Source organism: Bison bison, unplaced genomic scaffold, assembly GCF_000754665.1.
Source record: "Bison bison bison isolate TAMUID 2011002044 unplaced genomic scaffold, Bison_UMD1.0 scf7180017864245, whole genome shotgun sequence".
Lineage (NCBI taxonomy): Eukaryota > Metazoa > Chordata > Mammalia > Artiodactyla > Bovidae > Bison > Bison bison.
Window position 1 is genome coordinate 1,196,847 of NW_011494817.1, and position 13,797 is coordinate 1,210,643.

General features: G+C 43.3%; 1 long non-coding RNA gene across 1 annotated transcript; it reads left to right on the forward strand.

Moving 5' to 3' along the window:
- Positions 1–5,411: 5,411 nt before the first annotated feature.
- LOC104993806 lies at positions 5,412–10,776 on the forward strand. Its single transcript, XR_825878.1, has 5 exons — positions 5,412–5,614; positions 6,959–7,079; positions 7,925–7,999; positions 9,112–9,202; positions 10,691–10,776. It is a non-coding gene; the product is annotated as an uncharacterized LOC104993806 (long non-coding RNA).
- Positions 10,777–13,797: the final 3,021 nt, after the last annotated feature.

A 13,797-nucleotide genomic window follows, 5' to 3' on the forward strand; every position in this document is an offset into this window, starting at 1 on the left:
ATTTTAAGACTGAAAAAGAAATGGAGGCAGGAAGAAGGAGAGGATGTGGCTTAGTGGCAAGGAGAGAAGAGGATGTGTTAGGGGAGGGCCATGTGACATGTGAGATCCCAGGAGACAGGAGATCTGCTTGGGGAGGGAAGGGAAGGCTGTTTGTGTCGAGCAGCAGGGCGGGGAAACCACTGTGGGGAAGGGGGCAAATTACAGCTCTGGGCAGAGGACTGCTGCAGCCTACGAAACCTGAGCTGAGAGCCACGGAGACCCTGGTTTCGTTGTTGGTTTTAATAGCTGGTGCACGGCTGTGCCCATCTAAGGATGCTGTGAGGAACATCCTGTTTCTGACAAGTTCCCCCCACCCTCCAACCCCTCTAGGTTGTCACTGAGCAGCGGGCCGGGTTCCCTGTATAGCAGCTTCCCACTAGCTGTCTGTTTCACACACGCGAGTGCATGTATTTCAGGGCTACTCGTTCAGTTCCTCCTACCCTCTCCTTCCCCAGTTGTGTCCACAAGCCCATTCTCTGTGTCTGCATGCATCTCGATTCCTGCCCTGCAGACTGATTCATCAACAGCACTTGTGCAGATCCCACGTATGTACGTAGCACATGACAAGGCCCTGACAGTGTATAAAGTCCTCTAGGCCATTTTACTGTGCTGCAGGATAGCGGAAGCACCCACTCCGCCTTGTAAAACCCCTGACAGTATTTCTCTGCCTCTTCAGCTCTAATGACAATCTGCAGTGTAGTCACCTGCTGCTACATCTGCCTCCCCAAACAGTGGCTTTCTATTTTAAGGTGCTTAAGAATTTCAAGGGTATCTTGCAAAAGAATTTTTAAAAGACAGATTTTGACTTTATGAATCTGGAGTGGGACCCCCAATGTCAACATTCTGGGAGGTTCCCCCTTCTGAACACACAGAGGAGCAAGGGCTTACCCTCCACCTACCCATAGCCTTGTTCTTGGTTCAATTTTGGTGTCGTTTTTCAGAGTCCAGGCTGTAAGCTCAGACCACTTTGGCTTCTGTTTTGTATTTGCTATTGAGTCTGGACACATTTATTAACCTTATTACCTAGTTTCTTCACTTCTGACAAGAGAAATCAACGCTAGGGCAGTGGTCCCCAACACTTTAGGCACCAGGGACCCGTTTTGTGGAGGACAGTTTTTCCACAGACTTGAGGAGGGGATTGTTTTGGAATGATTCAAGCTCGTCACATTTGCTGTGCACTCTATTTCTGTTATTATTACATCAGCTCCACCTCAGCTCTCCAGCATTAGATCCCAGAGGCTGGGAAGCCCTGCACTAAGGAATGCCTTACGATCCAGGGGTTAGGACTCTGCACTCTTACTGCCGAGGACCAAGGTTCAACCCCTGGTCTGGGAACTAAGATGCCACAAGCCCTGTTATATGGCCAGAAAGAAAAAAAGAGAAAGAGAGAGAAAGAAACAGTAAAGCAAGCCAGCAGCTAGCTTTTTTCTGATATCTGTGGTATAAACATATCCACTATGGCCAATTTCAAGCTAGCCATATGACATCACCGAACAAGGAGTTAGGAAGAAATGTGCACGTCCGTAAACAATGTTTCCACCACAGAGATACCATCAATGAAAGTAACCTCAAGAGAAAAGATAAGAGTGAATAGGTGAGCAATAAATAGGAATGATGAGTCTGATTATTTATTACCTCTTAGGAATAAAATTTATTTGATTATATACGTTCATTTTTTTAAATAATATGTACGGTTAGCCTCTGGATTACAAAATGTGTGAACATTTAATAATAGGCCCTTGTTAGTTGATATAGGCTGGCTCCAGCGCATTGCTGACTTGTGAAATAGAGGCAGTCACTGCCCTCATGAAGCGTATAGTCCAGAAGTGAATGGGCGTGGTTCCTATGAGGACACGAAGCCAAAGGAGTGATCAGTGGGGTAGGCAGAAATTTGACCCCCATAACCTTCACCATCTGGTTGTTATGACAATGAATATGTTATGATACATGGTAACAGGACTTTGTAGATCTCACTGGTTTTATAAAGTAGAAGACCAGGAATTCCCTGGTGGTCAAGTGGTTAGGACTTTTCACTTTTCCTGTCAGGGGCTCAGGTTCAATCCCTGGTCGGGGGACTAAGATCCTGCAAGTCATGGCAAGGCCAGAAAAATTTTTAAAAAATTATTAATTAGATGGCCTTTAGACAGAGAGGTTATCCTTGGTTATCCAAGTGTGTGTAATGTAATCACATGAACCCTTAAAACAGAAGAGGGAGGCAGAAGCAGAAACCACAGAGGTTCAAAGCACAGAAAAGATCTGAGGTTCTGTTGTTTGTTTGAGGAGGAGGGGAATCATGTCACAGGGAAATGGCAACCACTGTCCTCTAACCGCCAGAAGCTGAATTCTGTCAATAACCAGTAAGTCTGAAAGAGGAACCTCCCTCAGCTGCCAATGAGAACCCAGTCCTGGCCAATACTTTGATTTTAACCCGGTGAGACGTTAAGAAGAGAACCAAGCCGTACCATTCCAGACATCTGACCTAGAGAAACAGTGAGGCTTGTGTAAAACTGCTAATGTGTGATAATTCATTACACATCAACACAAAAGTAATACAGTCAGTAAAGAAAGGATCAGAGTAATAGCTACTAAAGAAGAGCAGGGTGGGGAAGAATATGCCAGCACTTTCAGGGATTTAGAGGTGTTTGGAATGGACAAGGGAGCTTCCCTGGTGGCTTAGTCTGTAAAGAGTTCGCCTGCAGTGCAGGAGACTGGGGTTCCATCTCTGGGTCTGGAAGATCCCCTGGAGAAGGAAATGGAATGTGTGAGGAGAAGAGAGAAGAGACTGAAAGACGAGATGAGGTGAGTCTGATCGTGAAGAGCATTTTAAGCCAGGAGACTATTTTCCAAGAGCAAAGGGAACCAGTGAACTGTTTAACAGAGCTTGCGTTTATGGAACATGAGGAACACGGCACAGCCTGGGACCAGGCATTCAGGATCCCCGGCTTCGTCAGTCAGGGAAGCCGGCGAGCAGGAAGAGTGGCTTGAGGGTGCCGAGCCCCAGACGCTGACCAACATCTGCTTGCTTGTTCTTTCTCATCTCAGTTATTCACAGCACCAGCTACGTGTAGGGCACCACTCCAGGGGGCAGGGACACCCACTGCTCCGAGCTCCCAGACCTCAGCAGGGCCTTTGTTCTTGCTCTTGTTTTTCCAGAAGTCATGTGGAGTAAGATAAATATAGTTTATGGATTCCCACAACTAGTTCTGCCACTTATTAAGCCCACAAGCCAGGGCAAGTCACTTAACCTTTCTGAGTTTCCCTTTTCTGATTTGTAAATAACTATTATAGCTACTTCAGCAGGCTATTGCAGGAATCAAAGACAAAGTAGATAAAAACTTTAAACCTCATGAAAGCCCTGTTCAGATGATCCACTTTCCTCTCTTTGTCTGTCTACCATCCATGTGCTCTAGTTCTTCTCATATTCTTTTTTTTTTTCTCTCTCTTTCCTTTCATTGTTTTCTTTATTAAATTAGTTCAACAAATATTTCTTGGGAGCCTGTGCTATTCATTCATCTAAATGTCTGTCCATGTCTGCTTCACACACACACATTTGCATCATGGAGCTTACTCTATGAACACTTAAGGATACAGAACAAAGCTCCTAATGTATTTTTAAGTGGAAAATAAAAGTGATTACAAAATATGTTCGATTGACAAGCAGGTGTTTTGGTGAATATGTGTGTGCTGCGTGAAAGGGAGCAAGAGAGAAAAAGCACAAATATATTCATAGAGCCAAACATTAGAAAATATACCTCAAAACGTTAGTAGAATACCTCTAGATGCTTTCATTTGGCTTTGTTTTCCCATTTCTCCGTATTTTTCAAATTTTCTGCAAGAAATACATTTTATAAATAGTAAAGCAGCCCAACATGTTTTAAGAAAAATACAAGATGTCAAATGCTAGGAATAAGTTATACGTAGGATGTTATGGGAATGGATGTTTCTGAATTAAATGTTGACTGGGTAGAATCTCTATGCTTAGCTTTGAAGGATAAAAAGCTCTTTAGGAAAGACCTTAGTGAATGGCATTCGGGAGAAGGACCCGAGGTGTGCACACACTGGAGTGGTCAGCTCTTGTCACCTGAAGTGCATCCTGAGTCACACTAGGAGATGGGAATTAGAAGCCATGCTATGAATCTTAGCTTTTATCCTCTAAGTACAGAGGCATTTAAGCAGAGGATTCATATAGTCAGACCTTCATTTCTATAGATTACAGTGGGTGGCAGTGTGGAATGCATAGTATAAAGAGGTTAGAAGCAGACAGGAAGCATGGAAATTTGTCAGGACGCTAGCGTCCAAGTAAAAGACAATGAAGGTCTGGACCAGAACAATGTAGTGAAAATGGAGAGAAATATTTTAGGGATAGTTGAGAATTGTTTAAGGCTTATTTCCCATTCTGCCTGTGTTATACTATATTGTTAAATTAGCAACACTATAACTTATTTAAGAAAGTGTACTTAGGTGCCTATATAATATGCCTGCATAATTTTCCAACTGGAAGAAAAGTATCAAAGGGCATGGGAAGGCTAAGACCCAAAGACCTTGGACGATTTCATAATTTGGCTTGGGTCTCACTTCTGCAAGCCCAAAGGAGACAGTCAGAGTTAGAAAATGCTTCCCTCCTGCTGGAAACTAAGCTGTGGGGAGACTGGAAACAGCAGAGGGCCTGAGAGAGTCTGGAGGAGTTCCCACCAACGAACGCGGCAGACAAGACCAGATGAGCAACTGTGGTGTCATGGGCAGTCAGAGAGCAGGCTGTGCAGTGATGTGACTTGGAAAGAGACAGGAGGGTTGTGTGTGTGTGTGTGTGTGAGAGAGAGAGAGAGAGAGAGATGTTTGGCTTTTTCTGAGTCATGTTTAGTTTTTATAACAGCAGACTTTCCAACTGGCATAAAGACAGTCAGGAGTTAAGAGAGAAAGCAAAGCACCTAAGTATGTCATGCCAGCAGGGTGCCAGCACGAGTTTGCTAGTGGTTAGGAGCAGCCTGGCTATCCGTGCTAAGGAGGGACATGGGCACAGGGAGGAATAAATTCCTGAGCTCTTCTTTGGCTCATGTTTTTACTTTGTTGACTTAAAAAATAATCACAACCTAAAAACTGAGAGTTATGTTTTATTTGGTAGGAATTTTTAGGACTTCAAGGCCAACAGACAGTATCTCAAGCAATCCCGAGAGAATTGCTCCGAGGAACGGCGGGTGGGAAGTAAGGGGTCAGGTTATACAGAAGAAGTGAAGTGAAGTGGCGTCTGACTCTTTGTGCCCCCATGGACTGTAGCCTAACAGGATTCTCCGTCCATGCGATTTTCCAGGCAAGAGTACTGGAGTGGGTTGCCATTTCCTCCTCCAGGGTATCTTCCTGACTCAGGGATCGAACCCAAGTCTCCCGCATTGTAGGCAAACGCTTTACCGTCTGAGCCAGAAGTTAGTAACAAAGGACTGGTAGCCTGAACATCAAGAGATTGTTGTGAATTAAAGAAACCTAGATATCTCAAGTTAAGGAGTTTAGCACTTTTTTATGTGTTAGAAGATGCAGGAGTCTGCTCCCTGAAATCATTGCTTTCATCATCTCAGCTGGGGTGAGTATCCAGTGATTTTTCACATCCTGAGTTTTTCAGGGCTCCTGGTAGGGAGTGGCTGCAGCCTGATCATAGGTACTGTTATCCTTTCTGAGTGCCCAGCGGAGCTGGAATCCCTGATGACTGTGACCTCCTTGCTTATTGATCTGATAACAAATACTTCATTTCTCAATCTCATCCACGTTCTGCTTTATGTTTGCACCAAGTGAGTAAATGCTTTCCTAATGAAATTTTGAGGCTTTTTCTTAAACCCCTCTTTCTAATCACATTCATGGGAAGTGTCTAAAATCCTCCAAGTAAGGCACAAATCTTCTTTCATGAAAAAGTGAATATTGATATTGAAATCCAAGATAAGTTTTAGATGCTCTCAGCCCTCTGGCTGGATGTAGGCAGGCACAAGAGAAGCCTTAATACAAGGAGTCAGGAACACAAGAAGGCTTTATCATAGAGCTCAAAGAGTTGGGTTTGGAGGTCTGGAGCCCTGACGTCAGTCCAGAGAGGGTCACAGCATCTTTCTCTGAAGGTCTCTCTGAGTTCAGCTGCTTGGGGAAGTCAAGCCTCTGGTCATATCAGAAGGGGCTGAACAACCTCAGGTAATCCCTAACGGTCTTTTCATTTGTATATTTAGATTCCGTGGACCAGGAGGACTTAAAATAACAATTATTTGCAGCTTTGCAGAAAATTAGAGAAACTTGTAAGAGTGAGCTTTCTACAACAGGATAACAGAGGATTTAAACTGAACCAGCACAGAAAGCCAGAGGTAGAACTCAGAGGAATACTTTTTTCCAGTGAGGTCTGTTCTGACTTTCAAAGGGATGTGTCCCCCTCTAGCCCTGTATTAAAGTAAACTTGGTGTTTGGGAGGGTGCTGTCTTTGTGTGTTGATTTCTTTTAATGAGAGTGAAAATTCTTTCTTTGGCAATAAAGGCCCAGAGCAGAGGAAATATAGTGAGGTGGCAGTGGGTGGTGGGGGTGGGGTGGCAGCTGTCCTCAGATTGGATACCAGGAAACGACCTCTCATGTGACCTCCAAGAACCTGAAGGCTTGAGGAATCACTTTTCTGAGAAATCTTGTCTAGCAAACGCCTCACCCACAGCTTCTTCTAGCCAGTAAGTCCTAAAGCTCACAGGTTAGCAGGGCAAGAGCATCTACCTTGATCTCTGCTGCCCTGGAGTCCTGCCCTCCAAAATGGCTCAGAGAAGCCAGCAATTTCCTTTTCTGGCTTTCTTTTCCCTTTTCCTATTGCATTCTAATTCACAGGCAAAAGAATTATCTGCTGTTTTAATTCTGGTTAGGCCCACAGGGACATACAAGAACATTTCTCTTGCCTTTTCTTTTTTTAAAGTATTTGTTTGGACTGCACTTCTATAAGCTAGGTCTTGTTCTGGGAGGAGGTGAAATTGCCTGAGGGAGGCTGTGTGGATGGAGTAAGAAAATCTGAGTGGGATTCCTACGTTGATGAGCAGGTAAAAATTCTGTGTGTGTGTTTTGTGTCTGTCTAACCCTTAGAAAAAGTTAATTATCATATTTCCAAGTATTCAGAGCAGAATGGATGATACACTGACCAATTTTAACGTTGCATTTTGATCCTCTATTTGAAATTCCCCCAGAACAACGGCTCTAGGTCCAGTTTCTACATTGCCTCTGAGGGTCCCCTTTTGTGAAATGCTAAGGGCTAGACAGACTTGAGATCCTAAGATTACTTCCACTCCCCCACCTCCCTGCATTATCATTTCCCTACCATATTATACAGTGAAAGAATGTCATCTAACTTTTTGAGAAAGACAGCTAGTTGGCAAAATATACCTCTTTCCTTCTCTGCGTTAGAGGCAGATTCTGAGACCCTTCTCTATGTCAAAATAATACCTATATTTCAAAGCATAGACAACATACATTGTGAAGCCTCCTCTAATTCTTCCAAACCCAAAACTAAATGAAACAAACTATATGTATATACATGGCTTCCATGGTGGCTCAGTGGAAAAGCATCTGCCTGTCAATTCAGGAGACAGGGTTTGATCCCTGGGTTGGGTTGGGAAAATCCCCTGGAGAAGGAAATGGCAACCCACTCCAGTATTCTTACCTGGGAAATCCTATGGACAGAAGAGCCTGGCAGGCTACAGTCCAAAGGGTGCAAAAGAATTGGACATGACTTAGCAACTAAATAAAAACAACTATATATATGTAAGTTTTCCCTTGCTTAAACTTCCAAGTGCATTTAAGGGTATACATTGTGTTTTGTTAATTTATGATGATAATTTAGTCTACGTCAGGTGCTAGGTTAAGCATTTTACATGTATTAACATTGCAGGTAAATGCAACTTTTGACTCCATCTCATATCTGAACAAAGAGATCATGTGACTTGCCCATGACCGCTGGGAAACGGTAGAGTCATTTATTTTCTGTATTGGTAGAGATAGTACTCCATCTTTTGCTAAGATTTTATTATGTTTTACCTACCTTTTGCTTGCAAGAATAATTGACATTTGTAAGGAGATTAACATTTTACCATTCATCAGCTCATTAATGTCAAAAATACTTTTGTGGTGTTGTTATTACTATTTTTCCCACATTTCACAGGAGGTATGTGGCAGAAATAGTATTCGGCCAGGTGATATTTCACCCTACCTCAGGCCACTGAACTCCCTTCCCTGGCCTCCTGCAAGGTCAGCTTGGTGTTTTCATTGCCTTTGTAGGGCTAGAACTTTCCCTTTACCACAGCTACCAAAAGATCTAAATTATGGTACCAGGGCAGGGGCGTGGCCCATACTGGCCCAGGCTTAATCTAAGAGCTACACAAAGGAGAGAGAGCTCAGATCTTTCTCAAGTTGTCCAGGTGGTCACCTATCTGCAAGTTTTGCATCCACAGATTTGGAGAGCTGTCTTCATGGTACTATGCTATTTTATATAAGGGCCTTAAGCATCCGTGAATTTTGTTATCAGTAGAGGTCCTGGAACCAGTCCCTTCCAGGGATAATGAAGGGTGAGCTCCAATAGAATGTAGAGTTTCCCTTTATATTGGAGAATCATAGGATATAAGGGGCCAAATCAATATGACCAGTGGCTTTATATGACCAGATCAATATACCCAGTGGCTTTTATCAGCTGAAATCTTCATATTGGTTTATAGAATGGGTCCTGCTCTTCTCTGAGAATAGAATGAAGATTCAGGTCCATTTGGCCAGCACATACTAAGAAAAACTAAATTGGGTTAAAGAGTCCCTTAACTGAATCCTGCATAAAGGGCATGTTACAGTTCATTTATCCTTTTAATGAGAAAATAATGAGCACTTACTATACACCAAAATATGTGTGCATATTAGAGCTTTAGAAGTACAATTGACCAAGAATTTTTCCACACCTTTGGGATTTTGTCAGTCTAAATAAAGAAGTAAACTGGAACAAGTTCCAATTACCAGAAATTGAGTTTGTTTGGAAATAGCAGATGAATTGCAATTCAGAAAACATGTGCTAATTATGATTGGACTTTTCTGCAGAATATCTAGCCAGGAGACCTGAATCCACTTGCAATAAGGAAGATAAAGTTAAAAAAAAACAAAACAGAAAACGTGCTGTAGCAAGTTACAGGTGAGTCCATGGGGATCAGGGAAGGCTGAATTTATGGGGGAAAGTGGGAAGAAGGAGAAGTCCAGCGAGAGTCCAGGCAGGAAGTTCACCAGTTTGAGGATGGGAGAGATTCTTAGCAAATATTCATTGGTCTGGAGGTAAGTCTTAGTTTTTAGTACAGCAGGCATGTATAGAAATCAGTCTCACTTCTTAAATTCCATTCTTCTGAGGGCACGTGTATAAGATTTTCCATTTCGTATCATCCGGTTTCATTTTGAATTGGAAGTCTTTCATGATTTCATAATCATACGAGAGAAACACGAAAAAAGGCAGTTACTGTGTAATGTGATGCTCATTCACAATGCAGAAGCAGGGGGCTGTGCAGTCAGAAGAGGCTCATTTATACCGTAGGGAGTTGGATAAGGAAGAAGGTGATGATGGAGGGGAGGAATATGATGGAAGGAGTGAGATTCAGGGGAGATACCCCTGGTGAAAGGAAGAGTGTGTACAAAAGAAAGAAAGAGAGTAGAACACAGCCAGGCTGCAGAGGCGGTGGTGGGAGTTTGGCGTTCTTGAAATGCACTGGTACACAGCAGGTCTGTGCGCCCCTAGGGGCTGCAGCCCACCAAGCTCCTCCTTCCACAGGATTCTCCAGGCAAGAATACTGGAGTGGGTTGCCATGCCCTCCTCCAGAGGATCTTCCCAACCCAGGGATGGAACCTGCGTCTCTTACATCTCCTGCATTGGCAGGGGGCTTCTTTACCACAAGTGACACCTCTGGGATTCATTCTCCTTTCTGAAGATAGAGCATCTGCTGGTCTTTGAGGGTTATACTGCTTCTCAATGTACTCACCTAAAAACATGTTAAAAATCGTTTATGTTCAAAGGGCCCACCTAGTGCCTTGATTTAGAAATAAATCAACGGAGAAGAGTGTTCTGTTTACTATGCTGTGTAAGAAACTGTTCTACAGGTAGTGGCTTAAAAGGACAATTGTTTGTTTATGTGGATCAGGAGCTCATACTAGAGTGTTGAGGAAGCCTGTCACACATCCATGTCTGAATGCTATCTCCTGTTGAGTACAGAATCTGTCTTTGGTGGGCCACTTATTCTTGCCCAGGGGGCAAGCCAGGGCACTTTAAGAGTCTTCTGGGAGGCAGACTCCTCCTCCAGTTTCCTTGGTCCTGCTGATTCAGCTGGGCCTCCCGTGACCTTCCAGTTGCAGAGCTCCTGCTTGGCACCAGGGGGCGTGCCTGGGTCTTTACTCTCCCTCTAAACAAGGCCTTATAAATGGACTTTTGTGAATGGACTGGTCTCCTGAGGCCACAGTGGCCCCTCTTGACCACCTTTCTATCCTGCTTGTTCTCACCTCTTTCCTTCAGCTCAGAACTAAGCATGAGTTGAGATGCCCTGGTATTTTCACAGAAACTGTAGTTGAGGTCCCTGTTAGATTCCTGATAGTTATCAAACATTTCAGGTTTTTTTTTTTTTCCTTTTCTTCCACCTTCCAGCATAATTTGAAGAAGCTTATCAACCTTATCAAGTCAAAGCTATGGTTTTTCCAGTAGTCATGTACAGATGTCAGAACTGGACCATAAAGAAGGCTGAGTACTAAAGAAGGCTGATGCTTTTGAACTGTGTTGTTAGAAAAGACTCTTGAGAATCCCTTGGACAGCAAGGAGATCAAACCAGTGCATCCTAAAGGAAATCAACCCTGAATATTCATTGGAAGGACTGATGCTGAAGCTGAAGTTCCAGCACTTTGGCCACCTCATGCGAAGAGCTGACTCATTGGAAAAGACCCTGATGCTGGGAAAGATTGAGGGCAGGGGAGAAGAGGGCGACAGAGGATGAGATGGTTGGATGGGACCATTGACTCAATGGATATGAGTTTGAGGAAACTCCAGGAGATAGTGAAGGACAGGGAAGCCTGGCGTGCAGGAATCCATGGGGTCACCAAGAATTGGACATGACTGAGCAACTGAACAACAAAAAAAATCAAAGGTAAGACTAGAACTATGTCTTATAGGTTTCTTTTTGTAATTTTCACTTTAAAATGATTCACTTTTTTTTGAATATGCAATTCATTCAGAAAGATCAGAATTCTAAGATGAAAGTAGGTAAGTACCAAGAATCCGTTCCACATTGCCATGTTCCTCATAAATGTCTCCAGTTTTGCTAGTGTAGGATCTCAACATCATCGCTGAATTTTAACTGTCAAGTTCCTAGCCGAGTACACTTAGCACAGGAGATGGATTTACCTGCTTGGGCCCTGTCTTAGCCTGTTCAGGCTGCTGTGACAAAATACCGTCGACTGGGTGGCTTATAAATAATAGAAATTCCTCCTAGCTCTGGATGCTCAACAGCCTGAGCCTAAGGTGCCCGCAGGTCTGATGTCTGCTAAAGCCTGCCTCCTGGTTCACAGCTGTCTTTTCACAGTGTTTCTACCTGCGGCAGGGGGAAGGAGACTCTCTGGGGTCTCTTTTATAATGTTACGGATTCCATTCATGCAGGCTCTCCCCTGACGACCCAGTGATCTTCCAAAGGCGCCACATCCTAACACCATTATATTGGGAGCTAGAATTTAACATATGAACTTGGGGAGACATAAACATCCAGTCTGTAGCAGGCCACTTCCAAGTCATCTTCTAGGAACATTATTTTTTTTCTTCCATAATGAATTTTATTTTTAAATTTTTATTTATTTCCTATTATTTATTTGACTGCCTCAGGTCCTCGTTGCATCAGGCAGGATCTTTCATTGTGGTGTGTGGACTCTCTAGTTGTGGCACGTGGACTCAGTGGTTGCAACACACAGGCTTAGTTCCTCTGAGGTATGTGGGACCTTACTTCCCCTACCTGGACTGAACCCAAGTCTCCTGCATTGCAAGGCAGATTCTTCACCACTGAACCACTAGGAAAGCTCCCTAGGTACACTATTAACATGTTGATATGCCTTGTTAAATGCACAGTCCTAATACATTTTAACCACATGAGTTGCTTATTGCCTTTTTAAGCTCCAGAACCTAGAGGACCAGAGTTATTTGCTATATAAAAGTGCTCCATATAAGGCACCAGTAATAGGACATACGTATGGAGGGAAAAAAGCATTATCATGGTGGAAGAGACAGTCTATTAATAAGAATATTATGCTATTTTTCTAGGTTTTGTGATGGCTGTAGTATCTGTCATTACTTCTACATGTGTCATTTTCCGGGTTTCTTTTGCCATTTTCTAAACACTTGGTTACACAATTTTAATTTGTTATTGTGTGCCCTGTTTTCTTAGGAACCCCACATTGGGAGAACTTCTGGTCGCACACAACTCTGAGCCTCTCCTGATAAATAGCCCAGCAGGTGTCTCACCGCTTTGAGTTACGTGTGGTTTGCCCATCTGCGCAGTGTGAGTGACCCAGACAGCAGAAGGACGGGCCTTGTTTCTCAGTGTACGGTCTTGGCAATTTCTTGGCCCTTGTCCAAGTCACCAGACACACTCTCCATCATTACCATTAACAGCAACGTGTTACAATGCAGCCATTACCACTCATCTACGCTAGCGCCTGAGTTGATGAGTTGAGAGGAGAGGAGGACAGAAAGGGGAAATCTAAAGGCAAGGTGCGGTGGGGGCGGGAGACAGCTTCTCCTTTTCTGCCCTTTCTCCAAAAACTTCCCTAGTTTTATTTCCCATTTGCTCAGCCGTGTGTTCTCACACTCTCCTTTACCTTGAGAGCTGACTGTTGGACGCGCACAAGAGAAGAACATGAAGGCCTCCAGATAAAGTAGACACGGAATCAACACAGGGTTCCAGTCACTCGTTTTCTTTGACGGGGCTTTACCAGGCTGGATGGAAGAAGAAAAGACAGCCAGGAAAGCGGGAGTTATAAATCAGCTCTGTGCTCTTCCGAGGATTTATATTCAACTGAAGACGTGTCCAATGCAGGACCTTATGGCTTTCTGTTTTCTTTTTGCTTACATGGAGAAATAACGGTTAATATAGTCAACTATCCCAAGGCAGAAGAGTATTATTAAAAAAAGAATACTTTGCAACATTATTGATTTCTCAAGTAACTGTGAGATATTTTAAGATTTTGATTTAATAAAACATAGTATGATTTCTTTTATGGGATTTTTATGTTTTCCCAATCTTTATCACCCTTGTGTGTTTCTTAGTTGAAAATGAGAGTGTCTACTAAGTATCAGCTGAACAAATCCTGATCTAAGTTACAAAAACCTTTATGGCCACATTGTCATTTTCCTCCACTTACCTCTTTCTGTAAGTAGATTTGTGGGGCAGGGGTCATCCCTGGAGAAAGAGAACCAGGCATGGCTTTCTTGACATAAGAGAAGCTGTTTTGGGCCCAAGCCCTTGGTGGTCTCAGCCTGGCCATAATGCTTTGTCTTGAACAGGTCTCAGTGATAAACGGTCTTAAGGGAACAAAAGAATGCATAAACAACGGACTGTTAACGGACAAGAGAAATAACAAGAGCAAAAATATTAGATCTGTCGCAAAGACTCTCAGTTCTCTTTTGATGGTAAAGACTAGCCTAAAGCACGGTCTTGAGCCATTTTGCAGAATCGAAATGCCAACAACTAGATCAACTGGAATCGAAAGGAATGT